Source organism: Arachis ipaensis, chromosome B1 (genome assembly GCF_059453495.1).
Source record: "Arachis ipaensis isolate K30076 ecotype BB chromosome B1, ASM5945349v1, whole genome shotgun sequence".
NCBI lineage: Eukaryota > Viridiplantae > Streptophyta > Magnoliopsida > Fabales > Fabaceae > Arachis > Arachis ipaensis.
Window position 1 is genome coordinate 37,419,086 of NC_142436.1, and position 22,242 is coordinate 37,441,327.

General features: G+C 39.4%; 1 non-coding gene across 1 annotated transcript; it reads left to right on the top strand.

Moving 5' to 3' along the window:
• The first annotated feature begins 274 nt into the window (after positions 1-274).
• Positions 275-382, top strand: LOC148576236 (small nucleolar RNA R71). The gene has a single exon (XR_015903202.1). It is a non-coding gene; the product is annotated as a small nucleolar RNA R71 (small nucleolar RNA).
• The last annotated feature ends 21,860 nt before the right edge of the window (positions 383-22,242 follow it).

The window sequence follows — 22,242 nt, forward strand, 5'->3', positions numbered from 1 at the left end:
TCATATTGACTTGCTGAGTCAATATTTTATTCTGTGCCAATATGGCATTCAGAGTATCAACTTCAAGAACTCCCTTCTTCATAGGCGTCCCATTACTCACAGGATTCCTTTCAGAAGTGTACATGAACTGGTTATTAGCAACCATGTCAATGAGTTCTTAAGCTTCTGCAGGCGTTTTCTTTAGGTGAATGGATCCACCTGCAGAAGTGTCCAGTGACATCTTTGATAGCTCAGATAAACCATCATAGAATATATCCAAGATGGTCCATTCTGAAAGCATGTCAGAAGGACACTTTTTGGTCAACTGTTTGTATCTTTCCCAAGCTTCATAGAGGGATTCACCTTCTTTCTGTCTGAAGGTTTGAACATCAGCTCTAAGCTTGCTCAGCTTTTGAGGAGGAAAGTACTTGGCTAAGAAAGCCGTGACCAGCTTATCCCAAGAGTTTAGGCTGTCTTTAGGTTGAGAATCCAACCATAATCTAGCTCTGTCTCTTACAGCAAAAGGAAAAAGCATGAGCCTGTAGACTTCAGGATCTACTCCATTAGTCTTAACAGTATCACATATCTGCAAGAATTCAGTTAAGAACTGAAAAGGATCTTCAGATGGAAGTCCATGAAACTTGCAGTTCTGCTGCATTAGAGAAACTAATTGAGGTTTCAGCTCAAAGTTGTTTGCTCCAATGGCAGGAATGGAGATGCTTCTTCCATGTAAACTGGAATTAGGTGCAGTAAAGTCACCAAGCATCTTCCTTACATTATCATTATTTTCGGCTTCCATCTCCTCTGCCTGTTCGAAAATTTCTGAAAGGTTATCTCTGGATTGTTGTATTTTAGCTTCTCTTAATTTTCTCTTCAGAGTCCTTTCAGGTTCCGGATCTGCTTCCACAAGAATGTTTTGATCCTTGCTCCTGCTCATATGACAAAGAAGAAGGCACAGAAAAATAATAATAATAATAGAGATCCTTTATACCACAGTATAGGGATCCCTTTGTGAGTGGAAGAAAAGAGGGGGAGACAAAGAATGTGATGTAAAGGAAGAAACACAACTGTACGAATGGAAGAGATGTGAGATGAGATGTTAGGATATGAATGAATAAATAGAATGAGATGGGGGAGGGATAATTTTCGAAAATTATTTTGAAAAAGAGTTAGTGATTTTTGAAAAATAGTTTTTTGAAAAAATGTTAGTAATTTTCGAAAATTTTTGAAATCAAAAATAAAAAATAAAAATAATTAGTTAATTAAAAAGAAATTTTTGAAAAAGAGGGGAGATATTTTCGAAAATTAGTGAGAGAGAGTTAGTTAGGTAGTTTTGAAAAAGTTAAGAAACAAACAAAAAGTTAGTTAGTTAGTTGAAACAAATTTTGAAAAGATAGGAAGTTAGGAAGTTAGAGAAGATATTTTGAAATCAAATTTTTGAAAAAGATAAGATAAGAAGATATTTTTGAAAAGATATGATAGAAATTAGTTTTTGAAAAATATTTGATTTTTTAAAATCTCAATTAATGACCTGATTCATAAGAAATCACAAGATACGATTCTAGAACTCAAAGTTTGAATCTTTCTTAACAAGCAAGTAACAAACTTCAAATTTTTGAATCAAAACATTAATTGATTATGTTATTTTCGAAAATTTGATATAAAAATAAGAAAAAGATTTTTGAAAAATATTTTTGGAATTTTCGAAAATAACTAAGAATTTTGAAAAAGATTTGATTTTTGAAAAAGATTTTGAAAAAGATAAGATTTTCAAATTGAAAATTTGATTTGACTCATGAGAAACAATTTGATTTTAAAAATTTTTGAAAAAGTCAATCCAAATTTTCGAATTTGATGAGAGAAAAAGGGAAAGATATTTTTTTGATTTTTGAATTTTTATGATGAGAGAGAAAAACATAAAAAAAAATGCAGTGCATGAAATTTTTAGATCAAAACATGTGATGCATGCAAGAATGCTATGAATGTCAAGATGAACACCAAGAACACTTTGAATGTCATGATGAACATCAAGAACATATTTTTGAAAAATTTTTAATGCAAAGAAAACATGCAAGACACCAAACTTAGAATTCTTTAATGCTTAGACACTAAGAATTCAAGAATGCATATGATAAACATGAAAAGACACAAAACAAAAAATCATCAAGATCAAACAAGAAGACTTACCAAGAACAACTTGAAGATCATGAAGAACACTATGAATGCATGATATTTTCAAAAAATGCAGGATGCATATGCAAGTGACACCAAACTTATGATATGACTCAAGACTCAAACAAGAAACACAAAATATTTTTTTATTTTCATGATTTTCTAATTTTTTTGGATTTTTATTTTATATTTTTCGCATATTAAAAGGAAAAATAAGGATTCCAAAAATTTTTAATATGAATTCCAGGAATCTTGCCATGTTAGTCTAAAGCTTCAGTCCAGGAATTAGACATGGCTCACTAGCCAGCCAAGCTTTCAAAGAAAGCTCCAGTCCAAAACACTAGACATGGCCAATGGCCAGCCAAGCTTCAGCAGATATGGATACTTTTCATGTATAGAGCAACTAAGTGTGTGAGAATCTCTTCATTTGTGATGGTAAGTTGAAATCCCAGTTCAAAAATTAGACATGGCTTACAGCCAGCCAGGATTCAACAAATCACCATGAAACACTAGAATTCATTCTTAAAAATTCTGAAGAAAAATATATTTTTGAAAACATTTTTATTTTTATTTTTTATTTTTTTTTTCAAAAACAGATGAGAAAATTTTGAAATATTTTTGAAAAATTTTTGAAAATAAAAAAAGAAAAGTACCTAATCTGAGCAACAGGATGAACCGTCAGTTGTCCAAACTCAAACAATCCCCGGCAACGGCGCCAAAAACTTGGTGCACAAAATTGTGATCTCTGGTAATGGCTTCTTAGGCCAGATACTCTGATCTAGTTTTACAGTCTGTCACAACTTCGATACAACTAACCAGCAAGTGCACTGGGTCGTCCAAGTAATACCTTACGTGAGTAAGGGTGGAATCCCACGGAGATTGTTGGTATGAAGCAAGCTATGGTCACCTTGTAAATCTCAGTCAGGCGGATATAAAATAATTATGTGGTTTTCGAATTTTAAATAATAAAATAGGGATAGAGACACTTATGTAATTCATTGATAGGAATTTCAGATAAGCGAATGGAGATGCTTTCGTTCCTCTGAACCTCTGCTTTCCTGCTATCTTCATCCAATCAGTCTTACTCCTTTCCATGGCTGGCTTTATGCAAGGGCATCACCGTTGTCAGTGGCTACATCCCCTCCTCTCAGTGAATAATATGCTCACGCACCCTGTCACGGCACGGCTATTCATCTGTCGGTTCTCGATCATGCTGGAATAGGATTCACCCTCCTTTTGTGTCTGTCACTAACGCCCAACAATCGCGAGTTTGAAGCTCGTCACAGTCATTCAATCATTGAATCCTACTCAGAATACCACAGACAAGGTTTAGACCTTCCGGATTCTCTTGAATGCCGCCATCATTCTAGCGTACGCCACGAAGATTCTGGTTAGGAGATCTAAGAGATACTCATTCTAGCTTAATTCATGTAGAACAGAAGTGTTTGTCAGGCACGCATTCATAAGGGGGAAGGATGATGAGCGTCACACATAATCATCACCTTCATCACGTTCTTGGGTGCGAATGGATATCTTAGAAGCAAAATAAGAAGAATTGAATAGAAAACAGTAGTACTTTGCATTAATCTTTGAGGAACAGCAGAGCTCCACACCTTAATCTATGGAGTGTAGAAACTCTACCGTATGAAAATACATAAGTGAAGGTCCAGGCATGGCCGAGATGGCCAGCCCCCTAAAACGTGATCAAAGGATCATAAGGTAATCCAAAGATGCCTAATACAATAGTAAAAGGTCCTATTTATAATAAACTAGCTACTAGGGTTTACATGAGTAAGTAATTGATGCATAAATCCACTTCCTGGGCCCACTTGGTGTGTGTTTGGGCTGAGCCTAAGTGTTGCACGTGCAGAGGCCATTTCTGGAGTTGAACGCCAGTTTCTGTGCCAGTTTGGGCGTTCAACTCTGGTTTTGGATCCTTTTCTGGCGCTGGACGCCAGATTTGGGTAGAAAGCTGGCGTTGAACGCCAGTTTACGTCGTCTATTCTTGGCCAAAGCATGGACTATTATATATTGCTGGAAAGCCCTGGATGTCTACTTTCCAATGCAATTGGAAGCGCGCCATTTCGAGTTCTGTAGCTCCAGAAAATCCACTTTGAGTGCAGGGCGGTCAGAATCCAACAGCATCAGCAGTCCTTCTTCAACATCTGAATCTGATTTCTGCTCAAGTCCCTCAATTTCAGCCAGAAAATACCTGAAATCACAGAAAAACACACAAACTCATAGTAAAGTCTAGAAATGTGAATTTAACATAAAAACTAATGAAAACATCCCTAAAAGTAACTAGATCCTACTAAAAACATACTAAAAACAATGCCAAAAAGCGTATAAATTATCCGCTCATCAAACTCCCATGTCCAAACTCTAAGTTTGGTGTTGGGAGTTTATAAAATTGACCTGATCACCTGTGTGGCTCCATGAGAGCCCACTGTCAAGCTATTGACATTAAAGAAGCGCTTGTTGGGAGGCAACCCAATTTTTATCTATCTAATTTTATTTTCATTCTTATTGTTCTTTCATGTTTTATTAGGTTCATGATCATGTGGAGTCACAAAATAAATAGAAAAATTAAAAACAGAATTAAAAATAGTAGAAGAAAAATCACACCCTGGAGGAAGGGCTTACTGGCGTTTAAACGCCAGTAAGGAGCATCTGGCTGGCGTTCAACGCCAGAACAGAGCATGGATCTGGCGTTGAACGCCAGAAACAAGCAGCATCCTGGCGTTCAGACGCCAGAAATGCACACTGAGGAAAGTTGGCGCTGAACGCCAGAAACAAGCATAGAACTGGCGTTTAATGCCAGAAACATGCTGCATCTGGGCGTTGAACGCCCAGAACAAGCATCAATTCGGCGTTTAAACGCCAGAATTGCATGCAAAGGCATTTTACATGCCTAATTGGTGCAGGGATGCAAATCCTTGACACCTCAGGATCTGTGGACCCCACAGGATCATCTCAGCATCTGTGGACCCCACAGGATCCCCACACATTACCTCCTCATAATCCTATATCACCCTTTCCCAAGAACCCTTCACCAATCACCTCCAATTCCCCTCCAAAACCCACAAGATCCCCACCTACCTCCACTCATATTCTTCCCTCTTCTCAATATTCATCCTCTCTTTCCCATCCAATCCCACCCATATAGCCAAATACACACATCCCTCCATCTCCTCCATATCTTCTTCTCCTTCTTCTTCTATTCTTTCTTCTTTTGCTCGAGGGCGAGCAACATTCTAAGTTTGGTGTGGTAAAAGCATAGCTTTTTTGTTTTTCCATAACCATTGATGGCACCTAAGGCCAGAGAAACCTCTAGAAAGAGGAAAGAGAAGACAAAAGCTTCCACATCCGAGTTATAGGAGATGGAGTGATTCATCTCAAGGGTCTATAGCTCAGTGGTAGAATATTTGACTGCAAATCAAGAGATTCCTGAGATAACTCAGGGGATACATTTTCCTCCACACAATTATTGGGGACAACTAAGGATGGAGTACTAAGAGCACTCCATCACCCTCCATGAAATTAGAGAAGATCAAAGAGCAATGAGAGAGGAGCAACAAAGACAAGGAAGAGACATAGAAGAGCTCAAGGACATCATTGGTTCCTCAAGAAGGAAACGCCACCATCACTAAGGTGGACTCATTCCTTGTTCTTAAATTTTCTATTTTTCGTTTTCTTATGTTAAAATGTTTATCTATGTTTGTGTCTTTATTACATGATCATTAGTGTCTAAGTGTCTATGCCTTAAAGTAGTGAATATGAATCCATCACCTCTCTTAAATGAAAAATATTTTAATTACAAAAGAACAAGAAGTACATGATTTCGAATTCATCCTTGAAACTAGTTTAATTATTTTGATGTGGTGACAATAATTTTTGTTTTCTGAATGAATGCTTGAACATTGCATATGTCTTTTGAAGTTGTTGTTTATGAATGTTAAATATATTGGCTCTTGAAGAATAAGGAAAAAGGAGACATGTTATTTGATAATCTGAAAAATCATAAAAATGATTCTTGAAGCAAGAAAAAGCAGTGAATACAAAGCTTGCAGGAAAAAAAAAGCAAGCAGAAAAAGCCAAAAGCTCTTAAAATCAAAAGGCAAGAGCAAAAAGCCAATAACCCTTAAAACCAAAAGGCAAGGGTAAATAAAAAGGATCCCAAGGCTTTGAGCATCAGTGGATAGGAGGACCTAAAGGAATAAAATCCTGGCCTAAGCGGCTAAACCAAGCTGTCCCTAACCATGTGCTTGTGGCGTGAAGGTGTCAAGTGAAAACTTGAGACTGAGCGGTTAAAGTCAAGGTCCAAAGCAAAAGAAGAGTGTGCTTAAGAACCCTGGACACCTCTAATTGGGGACTTTAGCAAAGCTGAGTCACAATCTGAAAAGGTTCACCCAATTATGTGTCTGTGGCATTTATGTATCCGGTGGTAATACTGGAAAACAAAGTGCTTAGGGCCACGGCCAAGACTCATAAAGTAGTTGTATTCAAGAATCAACATACTGAACTAGGAGAATCAATAACACTATCTGAACTCTGAGTTCCTATAGATGCCAATCATTCTGAACTTCAATGGATAAAGTGAGATGCCAAAACTATTCAAGAGGCAAAAAGCTACAAGTCCCGCTCATCTGATTTGAGCTATGTTTCATTGATATTTTGGAATTTATAGTATATTCTCTTCTTTTTATCCTATTTGATTTTCAGTTGCTTGGGGACAAGCAACAATTTAAGTTTGGTGTTGTGATGAGCGGATAATTTATACGCTTTTTGGCATTATTTTTAGTATGTTTTTAGTAGGATCTAGTTACTTTTAGGGATATTTTTATTAGTTTTTATGTTAAATACACATTTCTGGACTTTACTATAAGTTTGTGTGTTTTTCTGTGATTTCAGGTATTTTCTGGCTGAAATTGAGGGACTTGAGCAAAAATCAGATTCAGAGGTTGAAGAAGGACTGCTGATGCTATTGGATTCTGACCTCCCTGCACTCAAAGTGGATTTTCTGGAGCTACAGAACTTCAAATGGCACGCTCTCAACGGCGTTGGAAAGTAGACATCCAGGGCTTTCCTGCAATATATAATAGTCCATACTTTGCCCGATTTTAGATGACACAAAAGGGCGTTGAACGCCAGTTCTACGCTGCAGTCTGGAGTTAAACGCCAGAAACACGTCACGAACCAGAGTTGAACGCCAAAAACACGTTACAACTTGGCGTTCAACTCCAAAAGAAGCCTCTGCACGTGTAAACTTCAAGCTTAGCCTAAGCACACACTAAGTGGGCCCCGGAAGTGGATTTATGCATCAATTACTTACTTCTGTAAATCCTAGTAACTAGTTTAGTATAAATAGGACTTTTTACTATTGTATTTACATCTTCGGATCATCTTGGGACGTTTAGTTCTTAGATCATGGGGGCTGGCCATTCGGCCATGCCTGAACCTTTCACTTATGTATTTTCAACGGTAGAGTTTCTACATACCATAGATTAAGGTGTGGAGCTCTGCTGTTCCTCAAGGATTAATGCAAAGTACTACTGTTTTTCTATTCAATTCAACTTATTCCGCTTCTAAGATATTCATTCGCACTTCACTATGAATGTGATGATCGTGACAATCATCATCATTTCCCCATGAACGCGTGCCTGACAACCACTTCCGTTCTACCTTAGATTGAATGGATATCTCTTGGATATCTAATACAGGGGACCGAGTCCGAGTTATTAGTGTCTTCGTGGTATAAGTTAGAACCCATGGATGGCCATTCCTGAGATCCAGAAAGTCTAAACCTTGTCTGTGGTATTCCGAGTAGGATCTGGGAAGGGATGGCTGTGACGAACTTCAAACTCGCGAGTGCTGGGCGTAGTGACAGATGCAAAAGGAGGGTGAATCCTATTCCAGTATGATCGAGAACCTCCAGAAGATTAGCCGTGCCGTGACAGAGCATTTGGACCTTTTTCACAGAGAGGATGGGATGTAGCCATTGACAACGGTGATGCCCTATATAAAGCTTGCCATGGAAAGGAGTAGGAATGATTGGATGAAGACAGCAGGAAAGCAGAGGTTCAGAGGAACGAAAGCATCTCTATACGCTTATCTGAAATTCTCACCAATGATTTGCATAAGTATTTCTATCTTTATTTTCTGTTTATTTATTATTATTATTCGAAAACTCCACAACCATTTGATATCCACCTGACTAAGATTTACAAGATGACCATAGCTTGCTTCATACCAACAATCTCCGTGGGATTGACCCTTACTCACGTAAGGTTTTATTACTTGGATGACCCAGTGCACTTGCTGGTTAGTTGTATCGAAGTTGTGACAAATTATGAATTAAGATTAGAGCACCAAATTTTTGGAGCCATTACCAGGGATCACAATTTCGTGCACCAGCACGCCTCCAACCTAAGAAGGTACTACAGCTAGAAAAAGTAAAAGATCTCAGTATTGGATGCACTCTTTTTTCTGAAAGGATTTTTTAATGAGGCACCAAGTCGAGACTCAGACACTATCCGACTTAAAGGGATGAAAAATTCCCACATGTATATATTTGCACTTTCCTTTGAATAAAATATATATTTTAGATATTCTACAAGTTTCCAAGACGAATTAATCTGAAGCATTCATTGTCCGATTATAAAGCAACAGATCGGCATAAAGTGAAGAACAATTTCACTGCACGATCACGATAAAGACAATCGTCCGATAAAGGTGAAAACGCGATTCACCTAAAAGACGATCTAAAGATAGCAACCACCTTCTACAAATCGGCAAAGATGAACACAGAATAATGTAAGAAGTTATCAAAAGTGATCCGAAAAAGAACCTGACGAGGTCTTATGGATTGCTAAATAATAACTTAAAGACTGGCCGACGTTAAGAAGTCGGACCAAGTCAACCCAAGTTATAAGTAAACCCTTAAAAGAGGTCTGGCCAACCCTATTAAAGAGGATTACTTTAACTTAGAAGGGCCCGACATGACAAAGTCAGCCCAAAATGAAAAGTTATAAAAGTAGTCCCTGAAAGAGACCTGACAAAGGTCCAAAAAAGAGGACTACAAAAATAACTTAGAAAGAGGACGACGCAAAGAAGTCGACCTCCTACAAACAAGTAATAAAAGTAATCCCTGAAAGAGATCTGACAAAGGTCCAAAAAGAGGACTACAAAAATAACTTAGAAAGAGGACGACGCAAAGAAGTCGACCTCCTACAAACAAGTTATAAAAGTAATCCTTGAAAAAGATATGACAAAGATCCAAGAAAGAGGATTACAAAAATAACTTAGAAGAGATCGACATAATGAAGTCAGTCTCCTACAACAAACAAGTTATAAAAGTAATCCCTGAAAGAGATCTGACAAAGATCTAAGAAAGAGGATTACAAAAATAACTTAGAAGAGATCGACATAACAAAGTCGGTTTCCTACAACAGACAAGTTATAAAAGTAATCTCTGAAAGAGACCTGACCAAGGTCCAAAAAAGAAGATTACTAAAAATAACCGAGAAAAGATCGACATGACAACGTCGGTCAACTACTTGGAAAAGGACAAAAAAGTCGGTCATGGATTGCTAATTGGATCCATGCATCTACGACCTCCAAGTACAAAGCAGTTCAAAGAGGCTGAGCAACAAGGCTTCAACATTCTCGAAACATATAAAAGCTAAGACAGGCGAAAGCAAGCATGACATAAGATAACAAAGCTTCAGGGTTAGACCCAAAAGCTTAGAAGATACTCGTTGTGTTTTTCAAAATAATGGGTTGCTAAACAAGCAACCAGAAAGAGTGTCAGCAAAATAGACCAACCACGAAATAAAGAGTTTTAAAGCCCACAAGCCGGCAACTACATAAATATCCAAAATAAATCAGCTAAATATTAGAAGACTTTTCAGCAGCATCAGTCTGAGGAGAGGGAGGGCGAGCCTGGAGAGGAACAGCATCCACAGTACCATCGTCCCAGTTTAAGATCTGGCAGTCAGGATCAGAAGCGGGAGGGCCGACCTGGGCAGGAGGAACAGCAGGAGCTGACACCTTGGCAGAAGACACAGGGAGGGGATCGACATCATCATCATTCTCGGCATCAAGGACAATCTTACCATCCCTGACAACATTATCCAAGCTGAAGAGAGTAAGGTCGGCCTCGGGAGCAATAATCCGAACTTGCTCTTTCAGGTTTTCATAAGCAGCAGTTACGCTGCCAACAAAATGACCCTGGAGCTCAGAGTAATCAGCTCGGGCGTTCTCCAACTCCGCCTTCAGACGCATTTCCTCCCGATAGGATGTAACATAGCTGTCTTTATGCCTCAGTGCCGTGTCCTCGGCCAGCCTTACAGAAGCCGCCAGAGAAAGTGAATGGTGCACGAATTGTGAATCACACTTTTCACAACTCGTACCACTAACCAGCAAGTGCACTGGGTCGTCCAAGTAATACCTTATGTGAGTAAGGGTCGAATCCCACGGAGATTGTTGGTTTGAAGCAATCTATGGTTATCTTGCAATTCTTAGTCAGGAAGTCAATTTTATTTATCAGTTGAATTGCGAATAAACAAGAGAGTATGGGTTAAAGGTTACTTATTATGCAGTAATGGAGAATATGTTGGAGTTTTGGAGATGCTTTGTCTTCTGAATCTCTGCTTTCCTCTGTCTTCTGATTCACGCACGCACGTCCTTCTATGGCAAGCTGTGTGTAGGTGGATCACCGTTGTCAATGGCTACCATCCATCCTTCCAGTGAAAAGGGTCCAGGTGCGCTGTCACCGCACGGCTAATCATCTGCAGGTTCTCAGTTGTACCGGAATAGGATTTACTATCCTTTTGCGTCTGTCACTACGCCCAGCACTCGTGAGTTTGAAGTTCGTCACAGTCATCCAATCCCAGAATCCTACTCGGAATACCACAGACAAGGTTTAGACTTTCCGGATTCTCATGAATGCCGCCATCAATCTAGCTTATACCACGGAGATTCTGATTAAGGAATCTAAGAGATATTCATTCATCTGATGTAGAATGGAGGTGATTGTCAGACACACGTTCATGGATTGAGGAAGGTGATGAGTGTCACTGATCATCACCTTCTCCATAGTTAGGCGCGAATGGATATCTTAGATAGGAACACGCATGTTTGAATGGAAAACAGAAATACTTGCATTAATTCATCGAGACACAGCAGAGCTCCTCACCCCCAACAATGGAGTTTAGAGACTCATGCCGTCAAAGAGTATAAAGTTCAGATCTAAAATGTCATGAGATGCAAAATAATATTCTAAAAGTTGTTTAAATACTAAACTAGTAGCCTAGGTTTACAAAAAGTGAGTAGACTATGACAGATGGTGCAGAGATCCACTTCTGGGGCCCACTTGGTGTGTGCTGGGGCTGAGACTTAAATAATTCACGTGCATAAGACTGTTTTGGGCGTTCAACGCCAGGTTTGGATCCATTTCTGGCGTTGAACTCCAACTTTTAATCCTTTTCTGACGCTGGACGCCAGAATTGGGCAGAGAACTGGCGTTGAACGCCAGTTTACGTCATCTATCCTTGAGCAAAGTATGGACTATTATATATTGCTGGAAAGCCCTGGATGTCTATTTTCCAACGCAATTGAAAGCGCGCCATTTCGAGTTCTGTAGCCCCAGAAAATCCACTTTGAGTGCAGGGAGGTCAGAATCCAACAACATCAGCAGTCCTTTTTCAGCCTGAATCAGATTTTTGCTCAGCTCCCTCAATTTCAGCCAGAAAAATACCTGAAATTATAGAAAAACACACAACTCATAGTAAAGTCCAGAAATATGAATTTTTCCTAAAAACTAATGGAAATAAACTAAAAACTAACTGGAATATACTAAAAACTATATGAAATTAACCCCAAAAAGCGTATAAAATATCCGCTCATCAGTGAACTCGCCTTCTCGTTCTCCAGATCCTTCTCCAACTTGGCTACCTTTACTTCAAGCTCCTCCTTCAGGCCTTTCATCCGATCAAACTCCTGTTTAGCCTCCTCCATAAAGGCTTTGGTGGCGTGAAGAGGAAGATTTTGAGCAGTCCGGTACAGAGCAGCCCCCATATACGCCATTCTAACACTACTTCGAGTTATAAAGTCCAGATGGCGAAGGAGCGACACATCATCCATAGGAAGGGCACCGTAGGGACCGATTTGTTGATCCACAAATTCAATTACATTAAAGTCAGGAGCATCAAGGTTGAAAGGCTCATCTATTTTTTTTCTTGTTGGGAGGAGCACCAGAACTAGAGGCAGAAGTCGGTGGAGGGTCAGCCAGACGAACCCGAGGAGTAGGGATCACCTTCCTCGGTCCAGGAGAACTCGACACAGGTGGCTTTACTTGCACTTGGGAAGATCCCTCCCCGGCCGCCTTGGCCAAGATGTTCTGAGCAGCAGTCGCCTTCTTTGCCCTTTTGAAGGCCTTCATGGATTCATTATTTTTTGACATCTCTGCAAACACAAAATTAGCCATAATAAATGGTTACAATCACAAGATGAGGAAGCCAAACTAAGAAACAAGTATAGAAACAAGTCAGGCAAATACCCAAAACAGCCCGGACCAGGGATGGGTCATTCAAAAACCTTTTTGTATCAAGATGGGGTGGTGCTCCCTATAAATCTTCAAGAACAACAACAAAGGCACGCTCAACATCGTCAAGCATATCCCAGGAATAGCGAGACACTCTCACCTCCTTCTGCCACTCTAGAGGGAAAGAAGGCTCATCATTTTTATCAAGAAAAAAAGGGCGGGCCTCCTCGACAGCACGAACTTTAAAGAAGTAATTCTTGAAATCCTTAAAGGACTCATCATACATAGCAAACACTTTATGGCCCTGGGCAGACCTGAAGGAAACCCAGGAAGCTTTCTTTTTCGAAGAGCCACCAGGCTTGGCGGAAAGAAACAGGTAAAGGAAGAGAGCCTGAGAAGGTGTTACACCTAACTATTGGCAAAGTAGCTGAAAAATTTTGATAAAACCCCAGGAATTCGGGTGAAGCTGGGACGGGGCAATATTACACGACCACAATAGGTCGGTCTTAAAAGCAGTAAAAGGAAACATAATGTCCAGTTGACTGAAGAAATATTTGTAGGCATAGAAGAAGGGACGCTCCCCCTCGATGGAAGTCGGAAAACAAACCCTCTCATCAGAATCAGGAGCAACAAGCTCATAATCCCTCTCCCAGGCACTGTTTCCACAAATCCTATGACGCTTCCTCAGCTCTATGAAAAATTCATTATCCACAACAGAAACACACATCAAGACAAGGGAGTCTAGCCAATCGGACATCCCCTCGGGAACTCTGGAAGACATCTCTACAATGTTATTGCGAGAAGACATGAGGCAAACTAATCCTACAATAAGAAAAGAAGATTAGATTACTAAAAAGCATCTCGGGCAAAGGGCGAAAAAACTCGACCAATAGGATACAGAAGAACAAACAGAAAAGGAAAAACCCAAGACTCAAACCAAAGTCCTGGGGCATCCTTTGGAGGCAGTAACAAAGCAAGGTTTCTGGAAAAATCTACAGCTTACGTCTCGGCTTCCCCCAAACAAGAAAAGAAGATTTTCAAACAGCAAGCATAAAAGTTTAAAAAGTCATCAAAACCACTATCTTTTTACAGTCTATCAGCAAAAAAGCTTCGACAACATCAAACACGCCAAACGGAAACCATCAAAGGCACAACCTTTTTTCAGAATCAGACAAAAAAGCAATCATTCAAACAAAGCGAGGAAAAGATGCAAATTTTCTGGGTATTAGTATCAGATAGAAACAACAGAACATGCAAAAATCCCTAAAAAGCATCAAGCAACAGGAAAGGCAAAAAGGATCATGCAGAAGATGAAGAAACTCCTAGAACACACATTTCAACAACAATTAGGCGCGACAAAACAGAAAGATCCAAACTTTCTTTAAAGCAAAAGCAAAACCTCATCACAAAGCCAAAACAATGAAAAGAAAAAGAAAATACGAATGGAACTAATCTAGAAAGGGAAGAAGCTTCAAGGAGACGTGAAAATGAAAGCTGCCCAGAAAAATCGCCTAGCGACGCCGCAACGCAAGAAAAGCAGAAATGTGAGCGAAAGACAGAAAGTGAGAGAACAAAGGAAGAAATTGCGAAAAGAGAGAAGAAGAGAAACCGTTTCTGGGTTTTTGAAAATCAAAATAAAGAGCCAAAGGAAAATGGGGCAATTAATACTAATTAATGAAAGTATTAAACCCTCACACGTTCCCAAAGCACTAATATAAAAGCGCGCGCTTTTAGAGGAAAACGTTCTACATTCAAAAGTCGCTACAAAGGAATCGACGAAATGCTTGAGTTCGGCTTCATTAGGAAAGGACCGAAGTCAAGGACTCTGGTATGCGAAATTGTGATCTCAGGTTAGGTTGTAAAATTTGTTGTTTGTTCTCTCCCTGGCAATGGCGCCAATAACTGGTGCACCATACCATGGTCCAAACATAACTTCACAACTTCGCACAACTAACCAGCAAGTGCACTGGGTAGTCCAAGTAATAAAACCTTACGTGAGTAAGGGTCGATCCCACGGAGATTGTTGGTATGAAGCAAGCTATGGTCATCTTGTAAATCTCAGTCAGGCAGATATCAAATAGTTATGGAGTTTTCGAATAGCAATAATAAATAAATAGAAAATAAAGATAGAAATACTTATGTAATTCATTGGTGAGAATTTCAGTAAGTGTATAGAGATGCTTTCATTCCTCTGAACCTCTGCTTTCCTGCTGTCTTCATCCAATCAGTCCTACTCTTTTCCATGGCAAACTTTATGTAAGGGCATCACCATTGTCAATGGCTACATCCCATCCTCTTGTGAAAAAGGTCCAAATGATCTGTCACAGCACGGCTAATCATCTGAGGTTCTCGATCATACTGGAATAGGATTTACTATCCTTTTGCGTCTGTCACTACGCCCAGCACTCGCGAGTTTGAAGTTCGTCACAGTCATTCAATCCCTGAATCCTACTCGGAATACCACAGACAAGGTTTAGACTTTCCGGACTCTCATGAATGCCGCCATCAATCTAGCTTATACCACGAAGATTCTGATTAAGAGATCCAAGAGATATTCATTCAATCTAAGGCAGAACGGAAGTAGTTGTCAGGCACGCGTTCGTAGGGGAATGATGATGATTGTCACGTTCATCACATTCATATTGAAGTGCGAATGAATATCTTAGAAGCGGAATAAGTTGAATTGAATAGAGAAACAGTAGTACTTTGCATTAATTCGTGAGGAACAGCAGAGCTCCACACCTTAATCTATGGAGTGTAGAAACTCTACCGTTAAAAATACATAAGTGAAAGGTTCAGGCATGGCCGAATGGCCAGCCCCCAAACGTGATCAATATGATCCTCAAGATGAACTAAAAATCATAAGATGATTAATACAATAGTAAAAAGTCCTTTTTATACTAAACTAGTTACTAGGGTTTACAGAAGTAAGTAATTGATGCATAAATCCACTTCCGGGGCCCACTTGGTGTGTGCTTGGGCTGAGCTTGAAGTTTACACGTGGAGAGGTCATTCTTGGAGTTGAACGCCAGTTTGTAACGTGTTTCTGGCGTTCAACTCTGGTTCGTGACGTGTTTCTGGCGTTTAACTCCAGACTGCAGCATAGAACTGGCGTTCAACGCCCTTTTGCATCGTCTAAACTCGGCCAAAGTATGGACTATTATATATTTCTGGAAAGCGCTGGATGTCTATTTTCCAACGCAATTGAAAGAGCGCCATTTTGAGTTCTGTAGCTCCAGAAAATTCACTTTGAGTGCAGGGAGTTCAGAATCCAACAGCATCAGCAGTCCTTCTTCAACCTCTGAATCTGATTTTTGCTCAAGTCCCTCAATTTCGGCCAGAAAATACCTGAAATCACAGAAAAACACACAAACTCATAGTAAAGTCCATAAATTTGAATTTAACATAAAAACTAATAAAAACATCCCTAAAAGTAACTAGATCCTACTAAAAACATACTAAAAACAATGCCAAAAAGCGTATGAATTATCCGCTCATCAGACTCGCCCCCAAAACAAAAGAAGACCGAGCTCAAGCAGGGGCACTGTTCATACCCTGGGTCGAGCTGTCCGACCCGAGATGTTCGATGATAAAGCGACCGACCTATTTAGGTCAGGCTATCCGACCTCTTCTCAAAGGGGTCGGCCAAATTGCTAGGAAAGCCCAGTAAAGGGCCCAAATAGAGGAACACGACCCACATCCAAAGGCAATCCAAGCCTATAGAGATAAAGGTGATTCCCTTAAAGATAAGCTAACTTCACTCAAGATAAGATAAGATAAGATAAGATAACTAACTTATCTTATCAGAAGGTCAGCCCACACTACTATAAATACACTGGAGCACCCAGGTATAACTCATACTCTGATTCTACAATAAACCTGCTTAATACCCGTGCTAACTTAAGCATCAGAGTCTCTTACAGGTACCCCCCATCCTCCGGTGACCAAGGATCAGAAGTGCAGCCAGTCCAACAAGTCGGACACAACAGCTCCGGCCGCCACCAGCCAGCTGGACACATCATCTCCGACCAGTACAGAAAATCTCATCCGAGATCGGCCTACAGTTTCAGGTAACCCTCGGAACAAGGCCCACAATCACATCCCTATGTCTCCTCACTTACCAATTGACTCCCTTCATCATTTGAAACCTATTTCATTCGACTTTTCCAATATAAATCAACAAAAATCTACAATTTCTACATCAAGGTTCTAATATTAGTAACTTTAACACAATCTCATTATTCATAAGTACCATTTATCATACCTCATCATAAAGTCTCATAATTACAATAATCCAACCTCAACATCAACAATTTTCATCATAAGTCATCAAAATCATCACCATCATTTAACATCATCACACAACATCAATTTAACAATTGTCATCAACCAATTTCAATCCTATCCCAAGGTCTACTAGCCTAAGTATCTAGAAACATTACATATTATATAAATAAAATCGAAACCATACCTTGGCCGATTCTCCAAAAAGCACAAACGCCCAAAGCTTGATTCCAACAAGATCAACAAGCCTCAAGCACCAACACCACTTCCAAAACTCACAAACTATGAAGCTATACACATATAACGTACCAAGAATCAAGACTATGGCTAACCAAAATATCAAATGACAAGATTTAAAGAGATTTAACTTATCCAACGAGATCAGGGACAAAATTCAACAATATTTCAATGCTAGATTACCCCCAAACAACCAAAAGACAAAAATCTACTCAAAAACAAAACTCAAAAATGAAAAAATGTTAGGGCAGAAAACTGGAGTGCGAGTTTTGAGTTCTTACCTACAAATCTTAGTTAGAAATGAATGGCTTGGCAAGAGCTTCGCGTAACCCCAAATGACTCGTTAATCGGAACTCTGTAGCTCAAGATATGGGCAAAAGAAGAAGAAGGTGAATAATGTTTGTTGGGGTTACTCTCTTCTCTCTATACCAGCGCCTGTTTCTTGTGTGTGTGGATGTTATGAGCTGAAAAAGACTCATTAAAAGGTGTATATGTGTTGGGCTTGGGCCCAACTTGGGTCCGGTCTAACTCGTTAGCGTTTTTAGCCCGTTTGGCCCACTTTGGGTAAAAACCTTTAAGATTAGTGCCCAATTTTTAATTCTAAATTATTTTTGTCTTTCCAAAATAATAAATTCAATTTTCAAAATTTTATTTTTCTCAATACGCAGTACCGGACAAACTAGAGCCAATACTGCTGGCTTAAGTGCTGGTACGCGTTTTTACAAAAAATTTTCATAAAAGATAAATTTTCCCACCCAAAAAAATTGATTGAATTCAAATTTCACCTTTATATTTTCAAATTAAGATGTCTAATTTTTTGAACCGATTCCAGACGATTAAATTATTATTTTATATTATCTAAACGGTCGATTTTAATTACGGTTCTTACACGTCGGGGAGTTACATCCGATGGGATGCCCTCCCATGGAGACCACGACAACAGATGAAAACCATTTATTGCTAGCGATGGCGGGGCTGCATTCTTCTAAGGACAGTGGGCTTGAGGAGGAAGCGGAGGTGTGTGGTGTAGTGCTTGGAAAAAATACTGCGGGCTTTCAAGTTGGATTTGTCAAGGATGGAGAAGACGCACCTGTAGATTGTATGACCTTGAATGTTGCGGGCCTTGATGGAGGCAATGTCGAGATCGGGGTTGCCGTGGAAAATAGGGATGGATAGGCTTTGGAACAGGAGGAGCAGATGCTTGAAATAGGAGGACATGGATCAGAATGAGGCACTAGTTCAGAATGATATCATGGTAATTCTTCAAGAGCAGTGCAGTACAACAAAGAAGATGATATCATGGTAATTCTTCAAGATCAGAATGAAGCACTAGTTCAGAAGAGGAGATTGGCGAAGCAGAAAGAAAATGGATGAAGATGCAGACCCAGAAAACTGAAAAAGATGTGTAATAAAGTTTTAAAATAATTTTTAGCTCTTGGAATGTAAGGGAGTTACAGGGTGTTGGAAAACTGAATGTGGTGAAAGAACTGAAAAAGAAGCAAAAACTGAATATGTTTGGTTTGATTGAAACTAAGATGCAAGTTGTGATTAAGTTTGATATAGTACGTATTTAGGGGAGTGATGTTGTAGGGTGGGAGTTTGTAGGTTCGGAAGTCACGTCCGAGGGTCTGTTGTTAATGTGGAATGACATGCTGTCTAAAATGAATAACTGTTACAAAGGAGAGAGATGGTTATGTGTTGAAGGAGTGCTATTAAAAAATGAGTTTAATTGTGCTTTTTGTTTAGTATATGGTGCTCATACTAGAGTGAAAAAACTGGTTGTGTGAGAGGAACTGAGTTTTATAGCTGGGTTATGTCAAGTTCCGATATGTTACATGGGGGGACTTTAATGAGGTTATATAGATTGAAGAGAGAAAAGGTAAGGACAGGTTAACAGCTTCGGCAGAAGATTTTAAGGCTTGGGTCCAAAATATGCAGTTAGTGGACTTACCGTTGAATGATCGAAAATTTACATGGTTCAGAGGCCACTCTTGCAGTTGTATTGATAGAGTTCTATTAAGTGTAGAATGGATTGAGGAGTTCCCGAAGATTCGATTAAAAGGTGGATTGAGAGGTTTGTTAGATCACTGCGCAATTATAATTGAGGATTCTAAATTCAGAGGTGGACCATGACCTTTTCGAAGCTTAGATTCTTGGTTTACACATGAGGGTCTTTTAAGAATGGTCATGGAGAAATGGAGGAATCTAGGCGAGCTGCAGTTCACAAAGAAGCTGAAGGCTTTAACGTTGCCTTTGGGGAGATGGCATAAGGACAATTTTGGTGACGTGGACAAGAAAATTCAGCGCTTTGAGGAGGAGATCAAGAAGATAGATGATATGGCTGGCAATGGAGTTTATGATGGTATAGTAGAAGCTAGAAGGAAGGCTCTAGTAAGTTGTTGCAAGTAGTGATATGTGAGAAAAGAAATGTACTGAAAGCAAATGTCGCGATCCAGGCATGCAAAACACATGGATAAAAACACTAGGTACTTCCATAACATGGCGTCGACAAGAAGGAGGAATAATTGTATTGATGCATTAGTAATTAATGGAAGGTTGATAAGAAAGCAAGCTCGGATGAGGATTGCTATTAGAGAGTTTTATAAGGATTTGTATCATCAGGAGAGATCACCGGTTGTGGGATTTAGGGATGGTTTGGTAAATCAGATTGATGAAGAAGAGTCTGTAGCATTGGAGAGAATGCCGACAATGGAGGAGGTTAGAGAGGCGGTTTGGGATTGTGAATCATCTATGGCTCCAGGAAGTGATGGGTATAATATGAATTTCATTAAGAAGTGCTGAAATGATATTGGTGCAGAGTTCACGGCAGTTGTGCTGGAGTTTTTTTTCGGTCATCAAGGTTTTCTTCTGATTCGAATATTACGTGGGTGGCCTTAGCACCTAAGTTCATCGGTGCCAAGGAGATTAATGACCTCTGACCGATTAGCATGCTAGGTTGGGTATATAAAGTAATCTGTAAAGTGATAGTCCAAAGGATGAAAACATTGATGCCAGGTCTAGTAGGGGAGACTCAGAGTGCATTTGTGAAGGGTCAAAAAATACATGATGGGGGTACTTATTGCATGTGAAACAATGCAATGGTTAAAGATGAGGAAGAAGAAAGCGGCGATCATTAAATTAAACTTTCAGAAGGTGTATGACCGGGTAAAATGGAGTTTCGTGGATATTGTGTTACAGAAGATGGGCTTTGGTTGGAGGTGAAGGAAATGGGTGAAGGAGTGTGTTAGTACAACTTCTATGTCGATTTTGATAAATAGCTTACCAACTAAACTATTTAAGATGGAGAGGGTTTGAGACAAGATGATCCACTGTCTCCATTTTTATTTGTTCTTATTGTTGATGTTCTACATATGATGGTAGGGGAGGTAGCCAGAAATAGACGTATTTCTTTTGCTAGTTGGCAAGGATAACATAGAGTTGTCATATCTCCAGTTTGCAGATGACACTATATTATTCTGTCCATCGGAGGAGGAGACCATCAGAAACTATGCGAGGTTGCTAAGGTGTTTTGAGGTGATGTCGGGGTTAAGTATCAACTTCAATAAGTCTAGTTTGATCCCAATAAATTGTGAACAGCCGTGAACTTACAATATGTGCAACTTATTAGGATGTAAGGAAGCTAACCTTCCAATCAGATATCTTGGCATTTCTTTCAGGAGCAAACCCAACGTGAGTTAGAAGATAAAGTTAAGGAGAAGCTTAGCTTGTGGAAGACAAAAGTGCTCAATAAAGCGGGCAAGTTAGTCCTTATTAAATTTGTGTTGAATAGCTTGTCGGTGTACTATTTTAGCCTGTATAAGATGCCGAAGGCAGTGGTAGAAAAATTGATTTCGTTGCAGAAAAAATTCCTATAGAGTAAGGAGGAAGGCAGAAATGGTGTGGCACTAGTTAAGTGGGCAGTGGTTTAGGCTCCAAAAAGGTTGGATGGGTTGGGGTGGGTGATGCCGTGGTGAGAAGCACAACTCTCCTTTTCAAGTGGTGGTGGTGTTTCTCAAAAGAGGAGTGTCCATTGACGATGGCCAATTTGCATAGGTTAGGAATTTGATTATCAAAAATGGAATTGGCATTGCAAGTATAGTCCTAACCTAACAAATTGACCATCAATCAAATATTATCACAATTCAAATCAAAATATATTAACCGAGAGTATTTAGACTCCCGACTCGTTCTTCCCTAGGAGTTGCAATGAGATGTATAATTATTGGCTGAGAGAGAGAGCATGGGGAATTGAGAATGAAAGCAAGAGAGCAAGAGATGTAAATAGCAAGGAATTAAATGATCATGCAAAAAATTAAGAGAAAAGCAATTAAAGCAATGGAAATGGAAATCAAATACTAAAAAGAGCTCTTGGTAATAATTGGGGAATTTAGGATTCCTATCCTAGTTATGGACCACAAACATGGCAATTGTGTGGAATCAATCTAAATTAATCAATCCTCAAAAGCATAATTGATCTCAATCCATAAGTCCTAGTCAACTCACTAATAACTTAGTGAAAGACTAGCGTCAATGGAAACCAAACCAATTAACTATTCTCACACAATGCGGAATGGACATCCCCAACTCAATTCCACCCAAACATCCAATTTCTCAACCAAGAGTGTGAAAACTAGACATGCAAGAAATTAAACATCAAAGCAATAAAAGTCAAAAGCAAGGAAGATTAAAATGCAAGAAATCTCTTGGCAAGTAATTGAGGACTAAGGCTACCTATCCTAGACAATGACCACAAACATATGATGATCATGAAGAGTTAATCCTACTTAGTCAACCTTACATCGAAGATAAGTGAAATAGGCATAGTTAATTCCAATCCCTTAGTCCTATGTCAACACTAAGGGTCACATAGAGTCAAGGGAGACCAAATCAACTAATTACTCTAATGTATCAAACAAGAATGGACATCAATGACTCAAGGATCACCAAAGTCAACTATTCCAAGCCAAGAGTTAAGAAAAACTAAGTGAAAACTAAGCCAAGCATTTCATCAAACACGTGGTGTGCAT